Here is a 14,189-nt window from a genome sequence, read left to right as displayed (position 1 = left end):
GGATGCCTATGTCAACATGAGTAAATAACTGAATCATAAAGCAAAGACTTTTCATGAATAGTACTTTCAAGACAAGCATCAATAAGTCTCGCATAAGAGTTAACTCATAAAGCAATAATTCAAAGTAGAGGTATTGAAGCAACACAAAGGAAGATGAAGTTTCAGCGGTTGCTTTCAACTCATAACATGTATATCTCATGGATATTTTCATTGTAAAGTAATATAACAAGTGCAATATGCAAGTATGTAGGAATCAATGCACAGTTCACACAAGTGTTTGCTTCTTGAGGTGGAGAGAAATAGGTGAACTGACTCAACAAAAAAGTAAAAGAAAGGCCCTTCGCAGAGGGAAGCATTGATTGCTATATTTGTGCTAGAGCTTTGGTTTTGAAAACAAGAAACAATTTTGTCAACGGTAGTAATAAAGCATATGTATCATGTAAATTATATCTTACAAGTTGCAAGCCTCATGCATAGTATACTAATAGTGCCCGCACCTTGTCCTAATTAGCTTGGATTACCGGGATTATCATCGCAATACACATGTTTTAACCAAGTGTCACAAAGGGGTACCTCTATGCCGCCTGTACAAAGGTCTAAGGAGAAAGCTCGCATTGGATTTCTCGCTTTTGATTATTCTCAACTTAGACATCCATACTGGGACAACATAGACAACAGATAATGGACTCCTCTTTAATGCATAAGCATGTAGCAACAATTAGTGTTCTCATGTGAGATTGAGGATATATTTCCAAAACTTAAACTTCCACCATGATTCATGGCGTTAGTTAGCGGCCCAATGTTCTTCTCTAACAATATGCATGCTCTAACCATTAAATGAGTGGTAAATCTCCCTTACTTCAGACAAGACGGACATGCATAGCAACTCACATGATATTTAACAAAGAGTAGTTGATGGCGTCCCCAGGAACATGGTTATCGCACAACAAGCAACTTAATAAGAGATAAAGTGCATAAGTACATATTCAATACCACAATAGTTTTTAGGCTATTTGTCCCATGAGCTATATATTGCAAAGGTGAAGAATAGAAATTTTAAAGGTAGCACTCAAGCTATTTACTTTGGAATGGCGGAGAAATACCATGTAGTAGGTAGGTATGGTGGACATAAATGGCATAGTGGTTGGCTCAAGGATTTTGGATGCATGAGAAGTATTCCCTCTCGATACAAGGTTTAGGCTAGCAAGGTTATTTGAAACAAACACAAGGATGAACCGGTGCAGCAAAACTCACATAAAAGACATATTGTAAACATTATAAGACTCTACTGACAAGGTATCAACTTGTCAATGCCTATGGATTGTAGGCTAGGGTTTAGTTGGAAGTAGAGGGTAAGTAGATCTCGAAGGTTTCAGCCGAAAAGTACTCGACAATTATGAAAACTAAGGTTTGCAGACAATGATTCGATTGATTCGTCGTCCCTCGACTCCCCCTTTATATAGGAGGTGGAGCCGAGGGATTCGTGCTATACAAGTTTATAGAGTCCGGGACGGTTTCTAACTCATCCCGCCATATTACAAATAACACTTCCTATTACAACTCTTAACTTTCCTTGATATATCTTGGGCTCCCGAATCTTCTTATTCTTCAGGTAGTGGGCCTTCAGTAAACCCCGGGTACTATCTTCGGCAGGCCCATTTGGGATGCCTATGTCAGTAGCCCCCGAGATTTTGCTTGAATCGTAGAATCAGGGAAAATCTCCACTGTTTATTTTTATTCGAAAGCTTTAACTTTTTTATATTTCTTCACATAAGATTCTATATTGTACAGGGATAATGGTAGTTGGGGCTAGTTCATCTGACGGATCAGGTACTAGTTAACTGCTCTAGTGGCAATCCGCAAAAACCTACTTCAAAATCACGTCCCTGGACATGATCTCGGGATACTGGTGTAAACTTCGACAGGTGCCGCTTAAGGTCTTACCATTCTGTCGAGTCCCAGTCAAATTTATCGGGTACCTAACGCGTCCGTTAGGATTTTTCTTCGTATCTGTTGATACGGATAAAGGTAGCAGAGCGTAGTCTTTGGCGATGCCACGCCCAGCAGAACGGATCTGGGGTCTTACCTTCGCAAATTTGCGGCATTCAGAAATTGATCGCAACTTCGGCGTTCTGAGAATATATTGTCGAGTGCTTTTCCGGCTGTTGGAATGGCACATTTTATCGAGTCAAATATGACTTATATTGCTCTCCCGATGGGAGTATATGTAGAGTTAACTATAACTCGAAATATACTCTCTTGCTTTTCTATTTTTCCTTTGTTAATTCCATCGGGCACGCGAACAGCGTTCCCGATGGGAGTAGCCCCCGAGGCTACAACCAAGAACTTGTGCTTGGTTGTAGGCTCAACATTTTAGTCCACCTTGTCGCTATATTGTCATTATTTTCCCAATATGATCTCTTTCTTCTTCTCTTTTTTTATCTCTCGGGTGCGCGAACAGCGCTCCCGATGGGAGTAGCCCCCGAGGCTACAGCCAAGGACTTGTGCTTGGTTGTAGGCTCCCGCAATTTCTATATTGCCATACTCGAAATTTTACTTTTTGTCGAAGTAGCCCCCGAGCATTTGGGCAAAAACTTGTATTTGATCAAAGGCTCCCGAAGTTTTTAATAATTCCTCCTGTCGCCAATCTTCTTTTATTTTTCTTGTCGACATGCTTCCCTTAATCAAATTTTCTTCATCCCTGGTGAATAGTCGTGATTTTTCTGCCCTGTGGGTCCATTGCTTCCACCACGTTGACACGTCGTGCAAGTGGGGGACACACGTCCTCCGCTTTTTCTGGCGCACGTACGGTAACGCCTATCTCTATAAAAATACCTTTTTTACCCTTGTTTCTAGAAGATCTATTCTCACCACACGATTTCTTCATCCAACGGCACACTGCTTCACCTGATTCTTATATAAACCTTTCTTCAACCTCCGTTCATCCCCTCGCTTGCGCCGCTCACATGTTCCTCTTCGCAAAACTTCCCCTGCGCCCAACTCTCTCTGATCTTCCGCACTCACATACATTGCTCTGCCCATTGCCGTTGATGCCACCGCGCGCGCGTCCGACTCGCCACGGCACTGAATCCAAGATGGCCGCCGAGGATCTTGAGTGGGAGAGATCCAAAATCTCCAACCAAGACACCAACATGTCAAGAGGCTTGGCCTCATGAAGAAGGAGGACGCCATCCGCTTTCCCAGCGAAGAAAGCTACCCCAAGCCTCCAATGGAGTATCGGGTTAGTTTTGTTGATCACCTAATCCGCGGCCTTTCGGCCCCAATTCACGATTTCCTCCGCGGCCTTCTTTTCGTTTATGGGATTCAACTGCACCAGTTGACCCCCAATTCCATCCTTCACATTTCTATTTTCATCACACTTTGCGAATGCTTCCTCGGAATCCCTCCCAATTGGGCTCTGTGGAAACGCATTTTCTGCCTCCGCCGCAATGGCTCCCACAACGTCACTTATAACATAGGTGGTGTTGTTATCTGTGTTCGTACTGATGTCGACTATTTCGACGTCAAATTTCCTGATTCTGTCCAAGGATGGCGCAAAAAGTGGCTCTACATTCACGAAGAAAGCGCCAACTCCGTTGAGCACAACATAGTTCCTTTCGACGGAAGTGCCAGAATTCAGCGCCGCCGCTCCTGGGATGCCGAAGCTTCCGAGGAAGAGAAAAAGGCGACAGAGGCACTCATGTCTCGTATTCGTCAGCTTCAAAACACTCGAGGCAAAGAGCTGTCTGGTGTTCAAATCACTGCCTACTTCCTTAGGATTAGAGTGCAGCCTCTTCAGGCTCGCAAAAATCCCCTTTGGACGTATTCTGGTAAAAATGACGCCAACAGAATCTCCGGTGATCTTTCCACCAAGGACTTGGAGAAGTTGATTCGAAGACTTTCTCGCCTGGGTAAAGACCCAATTCCTTCCTCTTGTCGCGTGGAACCGTACAGCGCCGCCAATCCACTCCCCGAGGTATTTTGTCTTCCCGAGTTTTTATCTTGTTTCGCACTTTCTCTGCATCTCATTATATTGTCATCTCTTTAATTTTCCTTTGGTCACTATTTTTACGTAACCATCCTACTATGACTTCCCTTCCTCCTCTTCCGGAGGGTGGAGAAGTCGAAGAACAGGCCATTGTTGCCGAAGATACTCAAGGTTCTTCTATTCCTGAAAGTGAAGTCGCGGGTTCTCACAAATCTGCGGCTTCTCATGAAAAAGAAGTTGAGTCTGAAGCCAGTGAATCGACGCAATCCCTTCCTCCTGCTGTTTCTCCAAGGAACAAAAGGAAAAGAACTGATGCCGAGGATTCTGGCACCTCTAAGGCTGAAGAAGTTGTTCCTTCTCATCCGAAGGCAGCTTACGATCCTTATGTTGAATCCCTCGTCAGCTCGTAAGTCGTCTTTATTTCTCCCTATTTTTGTACTCGAAATATTTATCTTGTCTTGCTTTTTATGCTGCCGATTTTTTGATCAATAGTGATGACGAGGAGGAAATTCCAACTACTGACGTGGCTCCTCGGACAAGCACGTCACGTACTGTACTTGCCTCAGACACGCTAGTTGAAGGAGAAGAAACCTCGCCTCCTCAACAAAACGTCGTCACCACTACTCCACCATCAAGCCCCCTTGCTCCTTCACCAAAAAGGACAAGGGTTGAAAAGATTGTTGAACCTGCCCCTCAGTTGGGCAGTTCGTCGACTCTGCTCTTAGATGATGTAAGCTTGTCGACATCTATATTTTCCTTATTTTTTTTTTTTACACCTTTTCTTTTTTTCATGCCAATGTTTCTCTTGCTGTGTTCACCTTGAACAGCCTATGATCAAGGATCTTCTCCGCATCGGTTCCCAATTTATTGGGTACCGTGAATATGCTAATAGAGCCGAAGGTAACGACTTTTATACTTGCTGTTTTTCCTTGATTTTTTACTCCTGTTGCTTGTCGCGATTTTTGATCTTTCTTCTCTCTCTTTTCCATATCTCGACAGAGAAACTTGCAGAGGCCAACGAACGCGCCGACGCACTTGCTCGAAAACTTGAGCAAAGTGAAGCGGCTCGCAAGAAAACCGAACTCGCTGCTAGCAAAGCCAAGGCCGAAGCTGATGAAGCCAAGGCGAAAGCTGCTGGTGTCGAGGAACTGCAGAAAAAACTTGAGGATGCGACAGCTGCCTTAGATGAGCACAAAGCTGCGCAAGCTTCTCGTGAAGAAGGAATCCTCAAGCGTCTGAAAACTCAAAGCCGCCGCACTTTCAGTAATTTTGCTGATCCCTTCTATTTTTATGAGAATCGTTGTTTCTTGTCTTTTCACTAATGCTTTGTTTCCTTGACAGCCCAAACAAACCAGGATTTTGATCTGACGAATCCTGTCGATGATCCTGTCCTTGACGCACTTTCCTATCTGGAGCTTCATGGGTCCGAGATTCGTGAAGGTGTGTCGAATGCTAGCGCAGTATTGTCGGCATTGTTCCCCTACTTCTTCCCGAAGAAAGAGGAGCCTGCGACTTTCCTCAACCTTGCCAAGATGTTCAATACACCGGAAGACCTTGGACTGAAGATGCGCCAAGAAAATATGAAGGTTGCCGTTGAGAACACTGTCGCGTTGGTTGCTGACAGTCGACAGACTATTGACTGGATGAAAGTTGGCGACACCGAGCAGATAGAGCAATCAAGGTGGAAGTCGCTGATTAAGGCAGCCAAGCCCAACACAAAGAAGATCTTGGCCTATCTCGGGATTAAGCCATCGTCGACTCCTAGCTCGTCAAGGCCGGAGGTCTAGTTGCATGCCTCTGTTTTTCTTTCTGTTTCTTTTGCTCTTGTCGCCAAAGTAGTCATTTGGCGACATGTACTTCCTTAGCTCCACTGTAATGCCCTTGTAATTATTCCAAGAGATTAATGAAAACTCTATCTTTGCTTGTTGTTTGATGTTGTCTTGTTTAAATTTCAGTTGATATTTGATAACTATACTCCATCTTCCGCTCCTTCCAATGTTTCGCCTTCTTCTTCTCGCGCGAGGAGAGCTTTTGCTGATGCTGCACCTGTCGACGATACCTTGTCGCAAGAACTGGATGAACTTCGACAGCAACTTCAGTATGCGAAGAAGCAAACACTTGTGATGATGGAGCAATCTCGTAAGTCATCTGAAGCCGAAAAGGTTGCTCTTCAGCAAGCTCGCGAGGCCGTGGCTGCTAAGGAAATTGCTGCTTCCGAGGCTGAAAAGGCGACTACTCGAGAAAATTTCATGCTCGAATTAATGAATGAAGCCAGTGCAGATATGTCGGGTATGCTTGTTTCATCCTTTGATATCTTTCATCTTCATGCTATTGTCTCTTAAAGGTTTCCACTTCGTTGTTTTGATAGGTGCCTTTACTGATGCTGCTGCCGAGGAAGAAAGGGTAAATGCCAGGACGAACCTCCTTGTTAATCTTTCCCTGGACCATGGTTCTTTGTTTTGGGCTACCCCAGAGAGGACTCGCCAAATTGTCAGATTTCAAGATCGCACCTCTCAAACTCGTGATTTCCTTGACTTCTGTACCAAGACCTTGTCCATGGTTTACAACTCCATGTTTCCTCGGAACGTCCAACCAAAAACTCTTTCTGAATTGATGGAAAGGTTCAAGGATGCTCGCAGTATCCATGATTTTGTCAAAGCTCAACTGGTAGCTGGCGCCAGATTTGCTCTTATCATGCTCCAGATCTGCCACTCGAATCTTGACCTTACCCAAGTTGTCGCGAAAGTTCATCAAAAGGTAAAACGTCGAAGAGTTGGTGTTGACAGGATTAACACGAAGGTTACGCCTATAGCCGAAGAAATGATTGAGGACCTTCTTCGGATGGATGCTGACTTTTTTGCCGATGGCCATTATGCCGATTTTCTTGGTGCTGCCCCTGAAGAAGACAGAGTTACTCTTGATGACATATTGAATCAAGACTAGTTATTTTCCTCTTGTAGATATTTCTTCTTTGTAATCCATGACTATATTGTAAAGCAATCATTATATTTCTCTGTTTGTCTAGCCCCCGAGTGTTTCGGTGACTCTTTACTGTATTTGTATATTTGCGAGGTTTTGAACCAAGGCATTTATATATTTATGGCGAATATGAGCCCCCGAGCTTTTTATTGAGTACTATTTTGTATTTTTATTGACTCACGAGGTATTTGAATACCAAGGCAAGGCTTTTCTTTTGTCGATGAACTATATTGAAATTCGTCGGAGCAAATACTTTGATTATGTCGATAAAGAAGAAAAGTTATATTGCCACTATCTTTATTATATTGCAGCACCGCGAGCCCGCCTCATTAAAAACCTTCTCCGGCCCCACTCGGTGCCCCGAAAAAGGAAAAGAGTGCGTCTGAAAACTCGCGGGCGTTTCAGTACATTGAAGTTTTACAAGGACTATATTTCGACTCTAGGCGTAGAACCGCCTAAGTTGCGCCACGTTCCAGGGGTTTGGCTCCTCCACCCCTGTCTTCTTATCCTTTATCCTGTATGCTCCTCCTCCGATTACTTCCGTGACAATGTAAGGGCCAAGCCATGGTGACTCGAGTTTTTCATGACTTTTTGCGTGAGTCGAAGAACTAGGTCTCCCACCTGAAAAGATCTTGGCCGCAAACATCGACTGTGGTAATTCTTCAAGTCCTGTTGATATTTGGTTACCCGAGATAGTACTTCATCTCGAGCTTCATCAAGTGCGTCGACGTCGTCTTCTAACGCTCTTCTCGACGTTTCTTCATCATATTCAGCGACACGTGGAGAGTTGTGCTCTATCTCGATTGGTAGTACTGCCTCTGCTCCATGAACCAGGAAAAATGGAGTTTCCTGCGTTGCTGTGTTTGGTGTTGTTCGGATGCTCCACAACACGCTTGGTAGTTCTTCTGGCCAAGTATGTCGAGCTTTTTCCAGTGGTCCTAACAAGCGCTTCTTGATGCCATTGCAGATGATGCCATTGGCTTTCTCGACTTGCCCATTGGTTTGAGGATGTGCAACTGACGCAAAGTTCAGCTTGATACCCACCTCTGCACAATAATCTTTGAATTCATGGGATGTGAAGTTACTGCCGTTGTCTGTGACGATGCTGTGGGGCACTCCAAATCTGAAGACGAGGCCTTTTACGAATTTTACTGCGGATGCTCCGTCTGGTGAATTTATCGGCTTCGCTTCTATCCACTTTGTAAACTTATCGACAGCTACCAGCATGTACTCCTTTCCTCCTGGCCAAGATTTGTGTAACTTGCCCACCATATCAAGTCCCCATTGAGCAAAGGGCCATGACAATGGTATTGGTGCTAGCTCTGCTGCTGGAGAGTGAGGTTTTGCGGCAAACCTTTGACACGCGTCGCAAGTTCTTACTATGTCCTTGGCGTCCTCGATTGCTGTCAACCAGTAGAATCCTGCCTGAAAGACCTTGGCTGCGATAGCTCGACTACTTGCGTGGTGGCCACATATTCCTTCGTGTACATCCTTCAGAATTATTCTTCCTTCTTCGGGTGTGACGCACCTTTGCAAGATGCCTGAAATACTTCGCTTATACAATTCTCCCTTGACCACCGTGAAAGCTTTGGAGCGTCGAATTACTCGCCTTGCCTCGACTGGATCGTCGGGTATTTCTTTCCTGAGGATGTATGATATGTACGGCTGCATCCACGGTATCTGTATCACCATGACCAGGTCCTGATCTTCTTCTTCTTCCTCTTGCTTTTCCTTGGTAGCCCCCGAGGATTTCTTCTCCTTCTTTTTTGATTTTGTCGACTTAGTGGATCTTTCTGTTATCTCTTCCCAGAATACCCCTGGCGGGACTGCAAGGCATTGCGACCCGATGTTTGCAAGAACGTCGGCTTCGTCGTTGCTCAATATACTAATATGATTTACTTCGCATCCATCGAACAACTTCTCGAGCTCGTTGTACACCTCCTTGTATGCCATCATGCTATCATTGACTGCGTCACATTGGTTCATAACTTGCTATGCCACCAACTGTGAGTCGCCAAAGATTTTCAGTCGAGTTGCACCACAGGCTTTCGCCATCTTCATCCCGTGTATGAGGGCCTCATATTCTGCTTCATTGTTAGATGCGTTAGGGAACGTCATCCGAAGGATGTACTTCAATTTGTCGCCTTCAGGTGATATGAGTACTACTCCTGCGCCAACCCCTTCTAGTCTCTTGGACCCATCAAAGTTCATGGTCCAGGTTCTCGATAAATCTGGGGGTCCTGTGTTTTGCAACTCCATCCACTCTGCGATGAAGTCCGGCAGAACTTGCGACTTTATTGCTTTTCTTTTTTCATACGTGATGTCCCGAGGGGAAAGTTCTATTCCCCAAAGGGAGACACGACCCGTAGCTTCTGGGTTGTTCAATATATTTGACAAAGGAGCTTCATTGACCACTATGATCGGGTGTGCCGAAAAATAGTGGCGCAATTTTCGTGCTGTCGTGAACACTCCATATGCTATTTTTTGGTACTGAGGATACCTTTGTTTTGAGGGCGATAAAACTTCGCTGACGAAGTATACTGGCCTCTGCACGCCGTGGAGTTTTCCTTCTTCTTCCCTTTCGACAACTAGCACCGTGCTCACCACTTGGGGCGTGGCTGCGATATACAGCAGGAGAGGTTCCCTTTCTTTTGGCGCCACCAGAATTGGTGGTGTCGAAATTGTGCGCTTCAAATCCTCGAAAGCTCTGTCGGCTTCTTCGTTCCACTGGAATTTATCTCCTTGTTTTATCAAAGCGTAGAACGGCAACGCTTTTTCTCCCAACCTCGCGACGAATCTGCTCAAAGCTGCGACTCGCCCAGTTAGCTGTTGTATTTCTTTCAACTTTGTTGGCTTCCTCATTGTTACGATAGCTTGTATTTTATCGGGATTTGCTTCAATCCCTCTTGCTGAGACTAGGAATCCCAGAAGTTCTCCTGCTGGAACGCCGAAAGAACACTTTGTCGGGTTCAATTTGAGGCAGAACTTATCAAGGTTGTCGAAGGTTTCCTTGAGATCCTCGATCAGCGTTGCCCCCTTTTTTGACGTTATGACGACATCATCAATGTATACTTGCACGTTCTTCCCAATCTGTGTCGCCAAACACTTCTGCATCATCCTCTGATATGTTGCTCCCGCATTTTTTAGACCAAAGGGCATTGTTCTGTAGCAAAACACGCCGTAAGGTGTAATAAACGCGGTCTTTACTTCTTCTTCTTCTTTCAATCTGATCTGGTTATAACCAGAATATGCGTCCAGGAAGGAAAGACGTTCACATCCAGCCGTGGAGTCGATAATTTGATCGATCCTCGGGAGGGGAAAGTGATCCTTTGGACAATGTTTATTGAGACACGTAAAGTCGACGCACATGCGAAGGACCTTAGTGTTTTTCTTCGGCACCAACACAGGATTTGCTACCCATGTGGCTTCTGTGAATATCTCTTTGATAAAACCAGCTTCTTGTAGCCGATTGATTTCTGACAGCATGGCTTTGCGGTTTGGTTCCGAAAAACGCCGCAAAGGTTGTTTGATTGGTCTCGCTAGTGGATCCAAGTTTAGGTGGTGCTCGGCAAGTTCCCTGGGTACTGCTGGCATGTCAGCTGGACACCATGCGAAGATTTTCCAGTGCTCACGGAGGAACTCGACGAGCGCGCTTTCCTATGCGATATCCATGTCGTTTGCGATAGATGTCGTCTTTTTCGGGTCTGTCGGGTGAATCTGCACCTCTTTTGAATTTTTCTCGGTACTGAAAGTTGATTCTTTGTTTGGCCTTCCAACATCTGGCAGTACGTCGTAATCAGTCATGCTTTTTGACGCCAAGTACTCAGCTTGCATCCCGAAAGTTTCTGACAACCGGTGGAAATCCTTGTCGCACTTATCGGCTAAAGCAAAGCTTCCTTTGACTGTGATTGGTCCCTTTGGTCCAGGCATCCTCCACAACAGGTATGTATAGTGTGGCACCGCCATAAATCTAGCATATGCTGGTCGTCCCAACAGAGCGTGGTATTGCGACGGAAAATCCACGACTTCAAATTCGAGCTTCTCGATTCTATAATTTTCTCGGGTCCCAAACTGAACGTCGAGATTGATCTTTCCCAGTGGATAACTTGGTTTCTCCGGTGTGATGCCGTGGAACCTTGTGTCTGTTGGTTTCAAGTTTGCTAAGGATATGTTCATCTTCCTCAATGTATCTGCATACATAAGGTTTAAGCTGCTGCCGCCGTCTATGAACACTCGAGAAACATCAAATCCCGCGATAACTGCTGGCAGAATAAGTGCTGACTGCCCTGGTCGAGGAACTTGCTGCGGATGATCTGCTATTGTGAAGCCGATATCTTGTCCTGACCAATTAAGGTACTCAACTGTTGGTGGAGGCATTTTCTCTGCCATAAACACCTGTCGTGAGATTACTTTCTGAGCTCTATTGGACGGCCTTCCTTTCTGAATCATCGACACTGCTCCGTTGGAGTTAGGATCAACATAAGGTGGTGGTGGAGGTGCTGCCGCTATTCTGAGCTGATGCCGATTGTCGTCTGTAATCGCGGGAGGAGGCGGCAAGTGAATCTCGCTTCTGGGTTCTCGAGGATTTCTCTGTGCTGCCCGCGCATTAGCGTTCTCTGCATACCTTAACATTGCTTGAAAATTTCGACAATCTTTCTGCAAGTGCCCTGACTGTCTTTTACCGTTGCTGTCGAGGAAAAAATGCATCTGGCACGGTCCATTCATCATCTCTTCAGGGGACACGAAAGGCCTTGGGAACCTAGGCCCGCTATTTTGCCTGTTGCGTGAATCATCCCTGTTATCACCTCGCTGTTCATGGCTTCTCTGGTAATCATCTCTATTGCTTTCCTGTATTTGTCCGAAATCCTGCCGAAATTTGTCCTGGAGCGTCGTAGTTCTGGTACTGCCGAGGAAACCTTCGCCTCGGTTGATAGTTTCGTCCACGGTCCTCCTCTGGCGACCTGTGCCGTTTGTTGTGGACAGCGTCTTCTCCATCTGCCCATTTATTTGCTATCTCCATTAACGCGGATACTGTCTTTGGATTGGTCCTTCCCAAATCTTCGACAAAATCTCCACGCCTGACTCCTGCGACAAACGCATCTATTGCTCTCTCGTCAGATATATTTTCTGCCGAGTTTTTGATGATATTCCACCTCTGGATGTACTTTCTCATTGGCTCATCTGGCTTTTGTCGACATGCTCTCAACTCTTCTAACGACGCGGGTTTTTTGCACGTGGATCTGAAGTTCTTGACGAACACATCCTCGAAACTTTCCCAGCTGTCGATGGACCCTGGAGCGAGTTTCTTTATCCAAGATCGTGCAGCTCCACTCAAATGCACCTGGATGCTTTGCATGGCTGTTGCCCTAGTTCCTCCTGTGAGCTTCACCGTCTCCAGATAGTCGACTAGCCAATCCTCTGGATCTTGAAGGCCGTCGAACTTCTTGAAATTATCGGGTAACTTGAATCTTGAGGGGACTCGAGTTTTCCGAACTCTCCTCGTAAAGCATGGCAAGCCACACATATCTTCATCGGTCAGCTCCGGAGATTGCCGATGATCCCTTCTGCTTTGCCGCGCTCTGTCGACTCTTGCTTGTGCTGCTGTGTCTCTTGCTCCACTTGGCCCTTCGGGTGCTACCGCTGTTGCTGCTGCGGGTCGTGGACTATTTTGCCTTGCCGCTCCTTCGGGAGGCGTTGATACAAACGCTGTCCCCATAGCTCCAACTCCTGCTACCGCCATATTGTACAGTGTTTCCCTTGGATCACCTGGAGGTGGTTTAGATGCAAGGATAAAAGCATGTGTCGCCATATACCCAGCCTCTGGTGTCTTAGGGATGATGTTTCCTCTTGTATCTATCGACATAAAGGACATGTCGAGGTTTTGGACCAAGTGCTCTCTTTCTGCTTCGGGTATATGTTGCAGCCTTGATCTTGCTCTGTTCCGCGCCTCCCTGTGGCTATCACCCGTGGTTCTCGATTGTCGACTTAGGTCTGCCCTTCTCCTGCTGGATGCAGAAGCTGCCTCCTTCCTCCTATTCAACTCAGCTGTCTGTTTTTCCAATTCCCTGGCAGCTCGTGCGAGCCTATATTGATATGCTTGCAATTCTTCTGGTGTGGCTGTGGTAGCCATTGGTTCTGTGCCGTTCATAGCTCTCGCGGCTCTGTCCCACGCTGCTTGTGAAAGTTGAACTCTATCTCGCGGCTCTGGCCCGACGTATTTGTTGCCCAGGCCTTGTCGCAGATTGGAGGGATCGACGTATGGATTTCCCAGACTGTCGAAAGCCTCAGATGTCTCCTCTTGATCTTCAATGGCGTAAATCTGATGATACTTTGTACTCAGATCTACGTTGGGTTTGGTGACATCATCGTTGAGATTGATGAAGACCTTGCCCACTGTGAGAGATTTGTCGATGAAGTCGTAACTGTCGACATCGCTTGAGCCATCGCTTATATATGAGTCCGCAGATGACTCAAACGACATGTCGTTGAAGATCTTGGCGAGCTTCTCTCTTGCTCTGGTGCTGACGTATCGTGTCGCCGAAGTTTCTTCTTCTCCTGACTCGGTTGACGATGCATAGCTTGAAAAATCAGAATCGACCGCCGACGATCCCGACGAAACCGGAATCTCGACACGATACGATCCTTCCTTCTCGACGCGAAAGTGAAACCTTCCGAACGTCATCTCCATGGGCTCCGCCAGATACGCATATGCATCCAAACGGGAGGGTGGGTGAGGAACAAAATCGACAAGACCAGCAGCGATCTGTTTACCTCGATCCATTGTGTTGCTTGCGGTTGACGATGTCGAAGATCTTGAACGTGCCATCGAGATCAGATCCTTACGCCTCTAGTTCCCACAGACGGCGCCAATTGACAAGGTATCAACTTGTCAATGCCTATGGATTGTAGGCTAGGGTTTAGTTGGAAGTAGAGGGTAAGTAGATCTCGAAGGTTTCAGCCGAAAAGTACTCGACGATTATGAAAACTAAGGTTTGCAGACAATGATTCGATTGATTCGTCGTCCCTCGACTCCCCCTTTATATAGGAGGTGGAGCCGAGGGATTCGTGCTATACAAGTTTATAGAGTCCGGGACGGTTTCTAACTCATCCCGCCATATTACAAATAACACTTCCTATTACAACTCTTAACTTTCCTTGATATATCTTGGGCTCCCGAATCTTCTTATTCTTCGGGTAGTGGGCCTTCAGTAAACCCCGGGTA

The sequence above is a fragment of the Lolium perenne genome, chromosome 4 (assembly GCF_019359855.2).
Source record: "Lolium perenne isolate Kyuss_39 chromosome 4, Kyuss_2.0, whole genome shotgun sequence".
Lineage (NCBI taxonomy): Eukaryota > Viridiplantae > Streptophyta > Magnoliopsida > Poales > Poaceae > Lolium > Lolium perenne.
This window is presented reverse-complemented; position numbering follows the sequence as displayed.